The sequence below is a fragment of the Papaver somniferum genome, chromosome 6, assembly GCF_003573695.1.
Source record: "Papaver somniferum cultivar HN1 chromosome 6, ASM357369v1, whole genome shotgun sequence".
NCBI classification, from domain to species: domain Eukaryota; kingdom Viridiplantae; phylum Streptophyta; class Magnoliopsida; order Ranunculales; family Papaveraceae; genus Papaver; species Papaver somniferum.
The window spans coordinates 173809309-173820269 of NC_039363.1; the positions used below are offsets into that span (position 1 = coordinate 173809309).

The following is a 10961-nucleotide window of genomic DNA, read 5'->3' on the forward strand; positions in this document are numbered from 1 at the left end:
AATATATATTTCGTCTCCAGTTCATCCGAACGAGAAACTCGGGTCTAACTCTAGTAATCTCTAAACCCGTGATGTTCAATTCTTATATATATTTCGTCTCCAGTTCATCGGAACGAGAAATCGGGTCCAACTCTAGTAATCTTTGAACCCGTGATGTTCAATTCTAATATATATTACCTATCCAGTTCATCCGAACGAGAAACTCGGGTCCCACTCTAGTAATCTTTGAACCCGTGATGTTCAATTATGATATATTTCGTCTCCAGTTCATCCGACCGAGAAACTTGGGTCCAACTCTAGTAATCTCGAAAACCAGTGATGTTCAATTCATATATATATCGTCTCCAGTTCATCCGAACGAGAAATTTGGGTCCAACTCTAGTAATCTCTGAACCCGTGATGTTCAATTCCAATATATATTTCGTCTCCAGTTCATCCGAACGAGAAACTTGGGTCTAACTCTAGTAATCTCTGAACTCGTGATGTTCAATTCTTATATATTTCGTCTCCAGATAATTGGTTCATAGTTTGTATGTCGTTATACCACATTTGAAGTTCGAATCAACACTGAGATTCAAATTTATTTATTTCGATGATGTATCATGTTATGTTTGTAGTCTGAACCCTCCCGGTGCTGCTTGGTTCATAGTTTGTATGTCGTTATACCACATTTGAAGGACAAATCGACACTGAGTTTCACATTTATCGATTTATATAATGTATCCTGCTAAGTTTGAAGTCTGAACCCTACCGGAGCTTTTCGGTTCATATTTTGTATGTCGTTATACCACATTTGAAGTTCATGACTTGTATGACTAGTCAAAATTCAAACCGGAAGCACAAAGAGAAAGCACAAAAGCACAAAGAGAAAACACAAATAAACACACCAATTATCGAATTCATTTTTCATTTTCCCGATTCATTTGTCGATAACAATGTCCTAAATTTATTAATATTGTTTTTGGATTTTTTTTCATGTCGAAGGTTGATAATTGAAACGAATACATGAGTTCGTAGTAGCACAAAAATAAACACACATGCTTCACAATCCGTATGAGCCTCCCAAATACAATCTCATCCGTCAAGATCTTTTCTCAATCCTTATGACTGGATCAAACGAAACGTGGTCCGTCCATCATTTTCGGTTAATGCAGACAGCCGATTCGCATGTCTCATTATTGACCAATAGGATTGTCCGTATGTTTAACATTAGGATTCCGTTTAGTTTCAAATAATCTAACGGTTGTCGTAATGCAGACAACTGATCCGCATGTCTCATTATTGACCAATAGGATTGTCCGAGTGTTTAACATTAGGATTCAGTTTAGTTTCAAATAATTTAACGGTTGTGGTAATGCAGACAACCGATCTGCATGTCTTATTATTGACCAATAGGATTTTCTATATGATTAACATTAGGATCCAGAAATTCTGATAATAATCTAACGGTTGTTATGTAATGCAAACCCGGATACGTATGTTTCACTATAAACTAATAAGATTTGCTCTAATAAACTGTTGAGGGACAAAACATCCGAACACTCATTGTTTACATAATCAAAATGCCTAGATTCGTGATGCTACCTTCATTATGCATGTTGGATTTATCTAAATGAGAAACTCGGGTCCAACTCTAGCGATCATGTAAGCCGAGTTTCATACCGGATAATTTATATTATTACATTAAAGAGAAAAATATATCACCGAAAATTATTATGAAGAAGTTGCCTTTTTTTTAGCGACCCGATATAAATGTTCTGGTAAGTTGCCTTTAAAAACTTTTCTTTTCAGCAAAAACCAATCTAAAGAAATCACAAAATAATTCATAAAGTAATATAGCACATTATGATTTAGTTATAAAATACAAAGACACTCTCATGCTTCAATAACTTCTTCATAGACTTTGAATGAAAACCTTCTGTTATAATTTAAAAATTAAGATCCCCCAAAAATCAATAAAAATATTAGGATTTTTTTCAAATCAACAATTACACAAAAATCTTAATTTAACTAATTACCTTTAAGAGAATCTCAATGCGTTCCAAAAATATCAACAACACCACCAGCAATCGATCTTTTAGAACGCTTCAAAAAATATTCGAATAACTCATCTTAAAAATCAAAAATTTAACTTGTAATATCACAAATTCTTTATCCCGTCCATATCTCTAGGTACACAAAACTTATTCTTGCTGAAAACCCAAAAATTCCATTCAAATCCAAAAAATCCAAGCTACTGATAATGTGATTTTGAAGAACAGTGTATTTAATCAAAAACCCATCTAAAAAAGTGAAATTGAGATAAAAAAATCTACTTCGATTTGTTTTTCCACAGACCTAAATCAGGTGTGCTTCTCTCTTGAAAACTTCAAAATAGCTTGTACTTACCTAGAATAATCCTTGATTTGAAGAAGAAACAACAAAATGAGATTTTGATAAACAAAACAATGAAGATGAATAGGTTAAGTTTGATTTAGAGAGTGAGAAATTAGTGGGTTAGGTTGTCGCCCAGTTTCGAGAGAGAGAGATAGAGAGAGAGAAATGTTTTTCAAATTATGTACTGAAATCAGTCGAAAGGTGATGTATTATGATACATTATAATTTGATTTCTAATTACTAACGATTGGTTTCCTAATAAACAACAGTGTCTCGACACCCACCGTATAAAGGGTATCTTAGCCATTATTGAAATACACACACAGTTTTGGTCAACTATTTGTATTTGTTTCAGTTTCGGTCAAATTATTGGAAATCAATCATTTTTTTGGTCATTTCTACGTCATTAACTGGTCAATTGGTTTTTTTTTGATTTGATGATGAATTAGATCGGTTAAAAATGACTAAATATTCTGGAAACAATGTTAGAAAATGTCATTCCAGTTCGGTATCAAGCAACAAAGCTCCTTTAACACCGTCACAGTTATGCAGCAACTCATTCCAATTTCATGTAGGATTTTTTGCACCTTGTGTTGGAGATGCTCTAAGGAGAGAAGAACCACAGTCTGGTTGATGAACCAGGACCGCACGACCAGATCGAGTCGTGATTAATAGTCACAGGCCTATGATGTAGGCCTTGTGGTTGTAGATGATCGTTCTCAGCTTGGCCTATGATGTAGGCCTATGATTAATGACCAAGATGGGATTCCATTAATATATGCCAGACTGAAATCAAAAGCAACAAAGGTATGCAAACATGGAAAGAATTAATAATACTGCATAAATGATTCTTAATATTGTTAGAGAATTTCAACTGAAATTTTATATATGAAATTGTATTGCTCTAGGGATTGGATACGAAACACTATTCTTGAAATATTGGCGTTTAACTGCAAGATATAAACAAACATAGAACTTGGAAAAATGCAACACAGTAACTACTTACCTCCCAAGGAGTTTACTTCATGCCGCCTCTAGTTTTGGTCGAGGTATCGACTAACCAATGAAGAGCTCCACCAATAATCACCCCAGACCCTCTACTATAATAAGTAAACCTATAGGGGATAATCTGAATGCAATTCCAAGAATTTGATCCATCTTGTAATCATAACCTAAAGCATAGATATTACTCTTCAAATTCCAGTTCTCACCGCCTTCCGAATCTGCACACGGTGGTTCGGGAAGTTCCTTGAACTCATTGGTGGCTGGATTCCAAAGACATAAGATGAAGTCGGTGAAATGACCACCATAAACTAAGCAAACCAAACCGTTACATGAACTTCTCAATTCAACCAAACCTTCAGATTCGGATTTGAATGGGTACTCCATTTTAACAACACCATCCTGAAATCCGTTCGTAGACGCTACTTCCGATAACGAAGCATAACTTACGGAGTGCATCAAGTCGGATGCACCATTCGCATCAAAAGAAGTAAGCATAAGATTATAGTTCTTCTTTTGGATACTCAGATCAAGATGCATCTTAACAAAGACGGGATTTGAAATAACCAATTTTTGCACACGCACTTGCATACATGGATTTCACTGGTAGCCTTATAAGGATCTGAAGACACAGATCTTCCGGAATGCTGGACATTGTTGCTTCTTTATTTCTAGTCTCTTGCAGTGTGTGTGGCAGCCGAGTTAGGTTTTTATTTTCTTTTCCCGTCGTCAAGTAGTCGTCCTTCCCGTCACTATATAGATGCATCAACATCAACTCTTCGGTATCTGACTTATATGAAGCAAAAAACTCCTATAGTTTCTGAAAACCTTGACATAATGCCTTTGGGCGCTGTGCGTGTTAGAAAGGTGATAATAGTCCCACAACTATTACACTGGAAAACTGATAACGAAAACGAGCGTATAAGACAAGCTTGAAATGTGACTAGCAAACATACTTACCTGGACGGGGTCTATGGTTGATCACGAAGGATCATGGCCTAGGTTAGTGACTTTCATTGCACTTTGGAAGGGTGCTCGCCTAAGATCTCCCCATTGAGGGAGAGTCTACGTCATAATTTGTTCCTGAGGGGGAACGCGTCCGCGCGGCCCCTGCCAATATTTCAAGCCCAAATTTTATAGCCCTTTCCATCTCAAAAATAGTTTTCTTGTTGATATTCTTCTGCAGCTTGTTGCACCGTTGATGACACCGAACAAAAGGAGAGATGCTTAGGCTGAAGAAGAACAGAGGTATTTCGAATTCTTTTTGTTTCGTTATGATGCTAAATAATTTGGTTTGTATATATGCTGTTTTTGGACGGCGGCTAGAGGAGCATCTCGAGACTCACCGTAAAGTCGAGAGTTTCCAACTCGAGTGACTAGTCATGCTCAGAAATACTTTCTAGTTTCTACATGAAAATGCTTAAAAAGAAAAGTAGAGAAAGTGCTCAAGCATTCATGACCTGACCTCTTTTAGTTGTGAGATTTTAATGCCCCTGTAGTTGCTCATACCCTAGTACTCCAGCATCCTAACCAGATTTTAAGAGCAGCAGCATTTTATGACTTAGCTTCAAAAACCTTTACCAGTTGTCTTTTAATACACATCTGCTTGGGCTCTCAATTTGCATCTGGAAGCTGCCAGTTTCAAGCATTAAAACCCATTCAGTTGTATTCGCAAGCCGAGCAACACCACACCCTATTTCAGTATTTCTAAAAACACCTGCTTGTGACGCCAAGTGAACCTAACTTCACATAGACTGTGTAGTATGTACTCACGTAACTAGTTCTACACTTCCGAAATTTATTCCACTATATCGTAAAAAAGAAATTAAGAAAAAGCATACTGTACTAAATTTTAAGTAATAGAAAGACAAAATATCACCATACACACAACTACAAAATCTATGCCCATAAACATTGAGGCTTATGCTCAGAGTTATAGAACTTATGACTGTAGAGATTCGAACTCTTAACCGCCCCAGAAATAGCGCGTGTTGAGTGTATCTATGGGCTATGGCTATTGATATAGTCCCACACTGTCTTGTTTACAAAACAGAGATTGGTTTAAATAGCCTGAGCTTCCACTTTAGCTCGTCCCTTCGGGGACATCCGATAAAATTGGAACGATACAGAGAAGATTAGCATGGCCCCTGCGCAAGGATGACACGCACAAATCGAGAAATGGTCCAAATTTTTTTGATTTTTTTTCCGTCCAAATTTTTTTGATTTTTTTTTCATTTTTTTGATATTTTTTTCATGCGTATGTAAAGATAGCTTCTTCTCCATTGTTTGCCATTCTTTTTTTTTTAAGTCTTATTTCAATGATGTCCACTTTCTTATCTATTTCGAGAATTTCTTCTATCAGTCGGTTTCTTCTGAAAACTCTATTTATTCCCACGTGGTTTGTCTGATACACTCCTTGTTCCGTAATCGCATTTCCTTCTAAGAGTTTTATTCTTTAAGTTAGATATACTGATAACTGTTTTAAAGAGTTATCTGATGAGGCGGGCAGGATTTCAGATTGGACTATACTTTCCCTACTCTAACTAAAACAAGCTGGCCAATCCAGTTCCAATGATGTCCACTTTCTTATATTTCCTCAATCAGTCAGTTCTTCTGAAAACTCTATTTAGTTAGATGTACTGCTAACTGTTTTTAAGTGTTTCCCCTTCTGAATCAGTAACTTCGCATTTTCTTTTAACCGTTTTCCCTTTTGGATTGGTAACTTCTGAAAAATAAAGTCTACGGTAACTGTAGGAAGTGCAAACTGTAAGTCTCATCAAATTTAGACTTGGTCAAAACATATGAAGAACTAAGATGCATATCTCTTCGACTATCGAAGAAGAAGAATGCTGAAGAGAAGATCTCTTTAGGTATTGTAGTGGCATAAAACCACACACTACATCCAATGGTATAAAAGATGAATTAAAACTAAGTAAAGATGCACAACAAACATAGACACAAAGATATACGTGGTTCGGTATGATTACCTACGTCCACAGGGTGAAAGGATGAATGTTATTATTTCTTTTATTTGATTACAAGGTGTTCTCTCCTTCTCAAATGGTGTAACTCTCAAACTCTCAAATGTAGTGTCTCGTTTCTCCCTTTTTCAACCTGCCTCTCTCTCCGACCAGCCCTTGTATTTATAGGCCAAGGTCGACATACAACAGAATTACAATGTTACTCACATTACATCAATTTTAGTTGTTCCCTATTGGACCTGCACTTCTCGGCCGACTTTCTGGTTTTACCGATAGAGTCTTGGTTTTTGATAGTTCTTCACCCGAGGCCGAGTCTTGATCGTCTGGTTAACACGATGTCGCCATTATTTCTTCTTGTTCCTTTGTTTGACCATCTTCCTTCGTCTGACCGAGTGCTTTCTAATCGTTCGCCCGACCTGTCAGGAGATAAAGGTCACGTCACATCCGAAAATTGTTGGGCCATCACGTCCGACCCACGTGATACCTCGCTCTTTGGCGCCGTTCGGTTCTATCATGTGCTTCGCCGCTCTTTTTTCTTTGGTATATCATAGCTTAGGATCTTGCCACCTAGCCCTGTGGATTATCTACACCTACATTTATGCCCCTTCTTTCGCTCGTGTGCTTGGCACGAGGGAAAGAAAATCTTTCCACCTTCCCACGTCCTCGAGCATGCCTAGAATTCCGTCATGCAGTCTCCCACTAATTCTCCCTTTATGACTTGTAACCGTTGATGTCGGTCGAGGCGCTGCATCCTATAAATATCTCCCTTTATGTCCTCTTTTATTCGTTCGCCATTTTCAGAGAAACCAAACGCTGTTCTTCCTTCTTCTTTTCCTTCCTTCTTTGCCGACACCATTAATTCCGGTGACCCTTTTATCTTCCCAGTCTTCCTCTTCGCTGTTTCTGTTGGTGAGGTTTGCGACAGTCGTGGTTGGTTCTTCTTTTTACTTCTCTCTCCATAAAAGTTCTAATCTTCGTTCGCTTTCTGCCATGGCTACTTCTTCTCCGTCAATGACTGAAAAAGGTGCGTGAGTGATACCTTCTCCGAGGGCGATGTTGTTTCTCTTGATTCCTTGTTTTGTCTTGAGAGTCCTTCCCATCACGATTATCGTGCTATAAATTCCCTTTTCCCTGATGATTCTCCTTCTTTTTCATGTAGGGCTGATAAGAGGATCTCCAAAGACTTGTCTGATGATGAGCTCATTGAATAATTGAAGGAAGAATTTGGTCTTCAAAACTATGAAGTGACCCTAGTCTCGGGCCAAACGGGCGTGTTGAAGAAGTCCGATGTCAATAGGTATGAGCAGTCATCCGAGGAAGTCATAGTTACTCGTGGGCAATTAGTACTTGGTCTTCGCTTTCCTTTATACAACCCTGCTAGCCCTTTCTACTACGAGGTGTTGTCACAGCTTCGTCCGCTTCGGGACTTGACGCAGTGGAATGGCAACACTTTCCGCCTGATGAATGAGTGGAGGGACCGAGGCGAGGGTCATGGATCTACGGCCGATTGGTTGACCTATAAGCCTGAAAATGCTCCTAATTATACTTCTGCCAATTTCATCGTGAACTGTCGGAGCGGGACAACTACCAATGACGACCTTGTTGGTTTTTCTGCTAGCCCTCATCGTCTGAAGTCTATGCCTGAGGGTGTTGAACGATTGATGCTAGATGCTGATACCCTTGGTAAAGGCTCCAACAAGCGTGCTCGCCACACCAATGACCCATACTGGGACCGGGTTCCACTACTTGTTCGCGACCAAGTTTTGCATGGTAGCTTCCCTCCTCCTCAATTTCCTACGGAGCCTTATCCATTCTGGGTGATTAACGATGATAGGGTATGTTGCTTTCTTTCCACTTTCTTTGATTCCTGCTATATCGGCTTGGGGTACTGATTACTTTCTTGTCGTAGGTTAAGCCTCAGGGCGAGTCTACCAAATCGGATTCTATTTCCAAGAAGAGGAGTGCTGGCACAAGGGTTGAGGAGGATCAGGAAAAGGTAACAAACATATAGCTTTTATTCTAAGTACATGTACTTGCCCCTGTTTTTTGCCTTCACGTGTTCTGACGCTGAACCTTGTGTAGAAATTCCCTAGGCGCGAGGATGAAGATGTTGCAGGGTCCGATACTCGTGGTAGTGAAAGTTTGGTTCCAAGGTGTAATCCTCCTCGGGGGAAGGTGGAGACAAAGGGAGTGGTGTTGAAAAGATCAGACGTTGTGATCCATATCCCCGATCAAGATGATGAGGACGATATATTCGGGGACGATCAGCTGTTTGATGAGGATTCTGGTGGCCGGAAGGAAGCGGAGGTTTATGTGGAGACTGCTGTTGTAACTCCTGTCATGCAGTCTGGTGATCAGGGGCCGACCCAAACATCACTCCAAAAGTTGCCCCAGAAGGATGTTTGGTCTCCCTCGGGTGTTCAGACATCCTTTACCATATCGGGCCATATTCGTGATTCACTTGGCGCATTGCACTCTGAGGAGTTTGGCTCCTATACTGATGAGCAGATGATTGCTGTCATTCCCCTATATCGTGATATCGCACCGGTCTTTGATAATTTGGTAAGTGATTTGTTTGCACTTTTCATTTGGATGTTATCGAGCCCCACTAATCTCGTCTTGGGATGGAATTTGTAGGCATTGAATCGGTCGAGATTGGAGGCTGCTCTCCGGCGACAGGAGATTAGGAAGTTGGAGGCTGCTCTTCAGCAAGAGAAGGAACGATCTCGTGATCTGGAGATCAAACTCGCCGATGCGCAAGGTATATTTTTTGCAATAGTTGTGTTGATTGAGTTCTTCGTACCAATGTCCTGATTCAATTATTATTCTTCTAGACGAAATATCTAGTATAGATCTAGACGCTTCTTCGGAGTATAGGCTTATGAAGAGAAAATGGGATATCGAGAAAGATCTTGTGGAGAATCTTCGACAACGAATTTCCAATAAGGATGGTAAGATATACCGACAGGAGGCCGAGATCCAGCAACTTCAAGAGGAATTGGACAGATATCGCCTGTTTGAGTGTGTCCTCGAAGAGATAGATAATTTACGGGCCCGCTTGGGCATCTTTCAAAGACTTGCTGGTGATAAAACGTTACTAGCCGATAATATGGAGAGTCAAAATGGTTCCGTTAGGCTTCAAAATCGAGATCTTTATGAAGATCGGCGACGAATTTTGAGGGAAAAAGCTGTGGCCGAGCAGTCCAACTGAGATCTTCTTGAAAGGACCAAGGATTTCGATAAGCTTTCCAGTGACCTAGAGTGGACCCAAGCCCAGTTATCGATGCTAAAAGTGTCCTATAACCGTCAAAGGGACGAGTGGAGTGATCACAAGAAATATTGCCCTTCAAATGAGTTCAATGAACAATACTATAATGAGTTAACCTTGAAGCTTTCTAAGGCCGAGGACGAGTTGGCCAAGTCCGTGGAGTCGTCATAATCTGTATTGCCGATTCTGTCAGGTCTCTGGAGTGCATGTTGGGGCGACCTTAAGACCTAGTTAGTTTGTTGTTTTTACTCCGTATTCTCCTATGTTCCGTGTTTAATATGCTTATAATGTTTTGTTGCATCCGAGCAGGGTCGTGTCAAGGATCTGGAGCGAGATGTGCAAAATCTCGGGCAGGAGGTGGAGCGGTGGAAGAAGGCCGAAGGTAAGGTGAAGGTTAAGCTTCATGCCGCGAAGCAAGGTCCGAGCAGCTTTCTCAGAAGATTGTGGATGAGAGAAATGCTCATCAGAGCGAGCTTGCTGAGGCGATCAAGGCCGGTGTGAACGAGTACATCGCGCCAAAGCGCCGCGAGGTTGCTCAGAGAAAGGGGGGGAGCCGGTACTATTCCACCCAGGAGTTGATCATGTCTTTTGTAGTGTTGTGCCACTAATTTTCCCTTTGTCGCGGGTTGTAATTCGTTTGAACACTTGACCCATGCTTCTTTGAACAACTTCTATGAATGGGGTGCTGCGTCGCCAAGCTTGTTTTTCTTTTTTCTTTTCCTTGATAATTTCCGCCTTTATCATTGTGTTGACGCTGTTTAATTTTATGGTTGCTATCTTGTTGTTTGTGCTTTGTATCTGCATTTGATTCACATGCATTAGTATTAGTGCCTTTTCTGTCAAACACACTCAACAAGGAGGGTCATCGGGCCCGATGTCATGTCCCAGCCGAGGTATCTCATCACTATCTTTTAGATTCAGTGGAAGGGTTTTAGTCGTCCTAGTTCTAGGCCCGATAGTCCCGAGTGGTTATCGACCAACCAACTCGGGCAAGTGGTCACGGCCACCTGCGATGGGGGTAACCTTTCAGATGTAAGTAGGTTACCTAGCTGAGAAGAAATCGTATCTTAACAACCTTTAGTATCTGGCTTCCAACCACCAGTACCCTTAGGCTACCTCGGCACTTGCACACTGCCACTTCCTCGAGTATCGAATAACTAGTCGATTGTAAGTCACCTCGGCACTTCCACACTTGCTTTGCCCCGAGTACGAATGACTATTGGTCGCTCATGTCATATTTCCTACTGATAAGCACGTAAGTGCTACATTTTATACCCATATTTATAATAGCTAGGTCTCGATATTTCTCTAATAACTATATTTTAAGACATTTA

At 40.2% G+C, this 10961-nt stretch overlaps 2 non-coding genes across 2 annotated transcripts; both read left to right on the forward strand.

The window, feature by feature from the left end:
* The first annotated feature begins 4330 nt into the window (after positions 1-4330).
* LOC113292024 lies at positions 4331-4492 on the forward strand. Its single transcript, XR_003331689.1, has one exon. It is a non-coding gene; the product is annotated as a U1 spliceosomal RNA (small nuclear RNA).
* Positions 4493-5468: 976 nt separating this feature from the next.
* On the forward strand, positions 5469-5571 carry LOC113291985. The gene has a single exon (XR_003331679.1). It is a non-coding gene; the product is annotated as a U6 spliceosomal RNA (small nuclear RNA).
* Positions 5572-10961: the final 5390 nt, after the last annotated feature.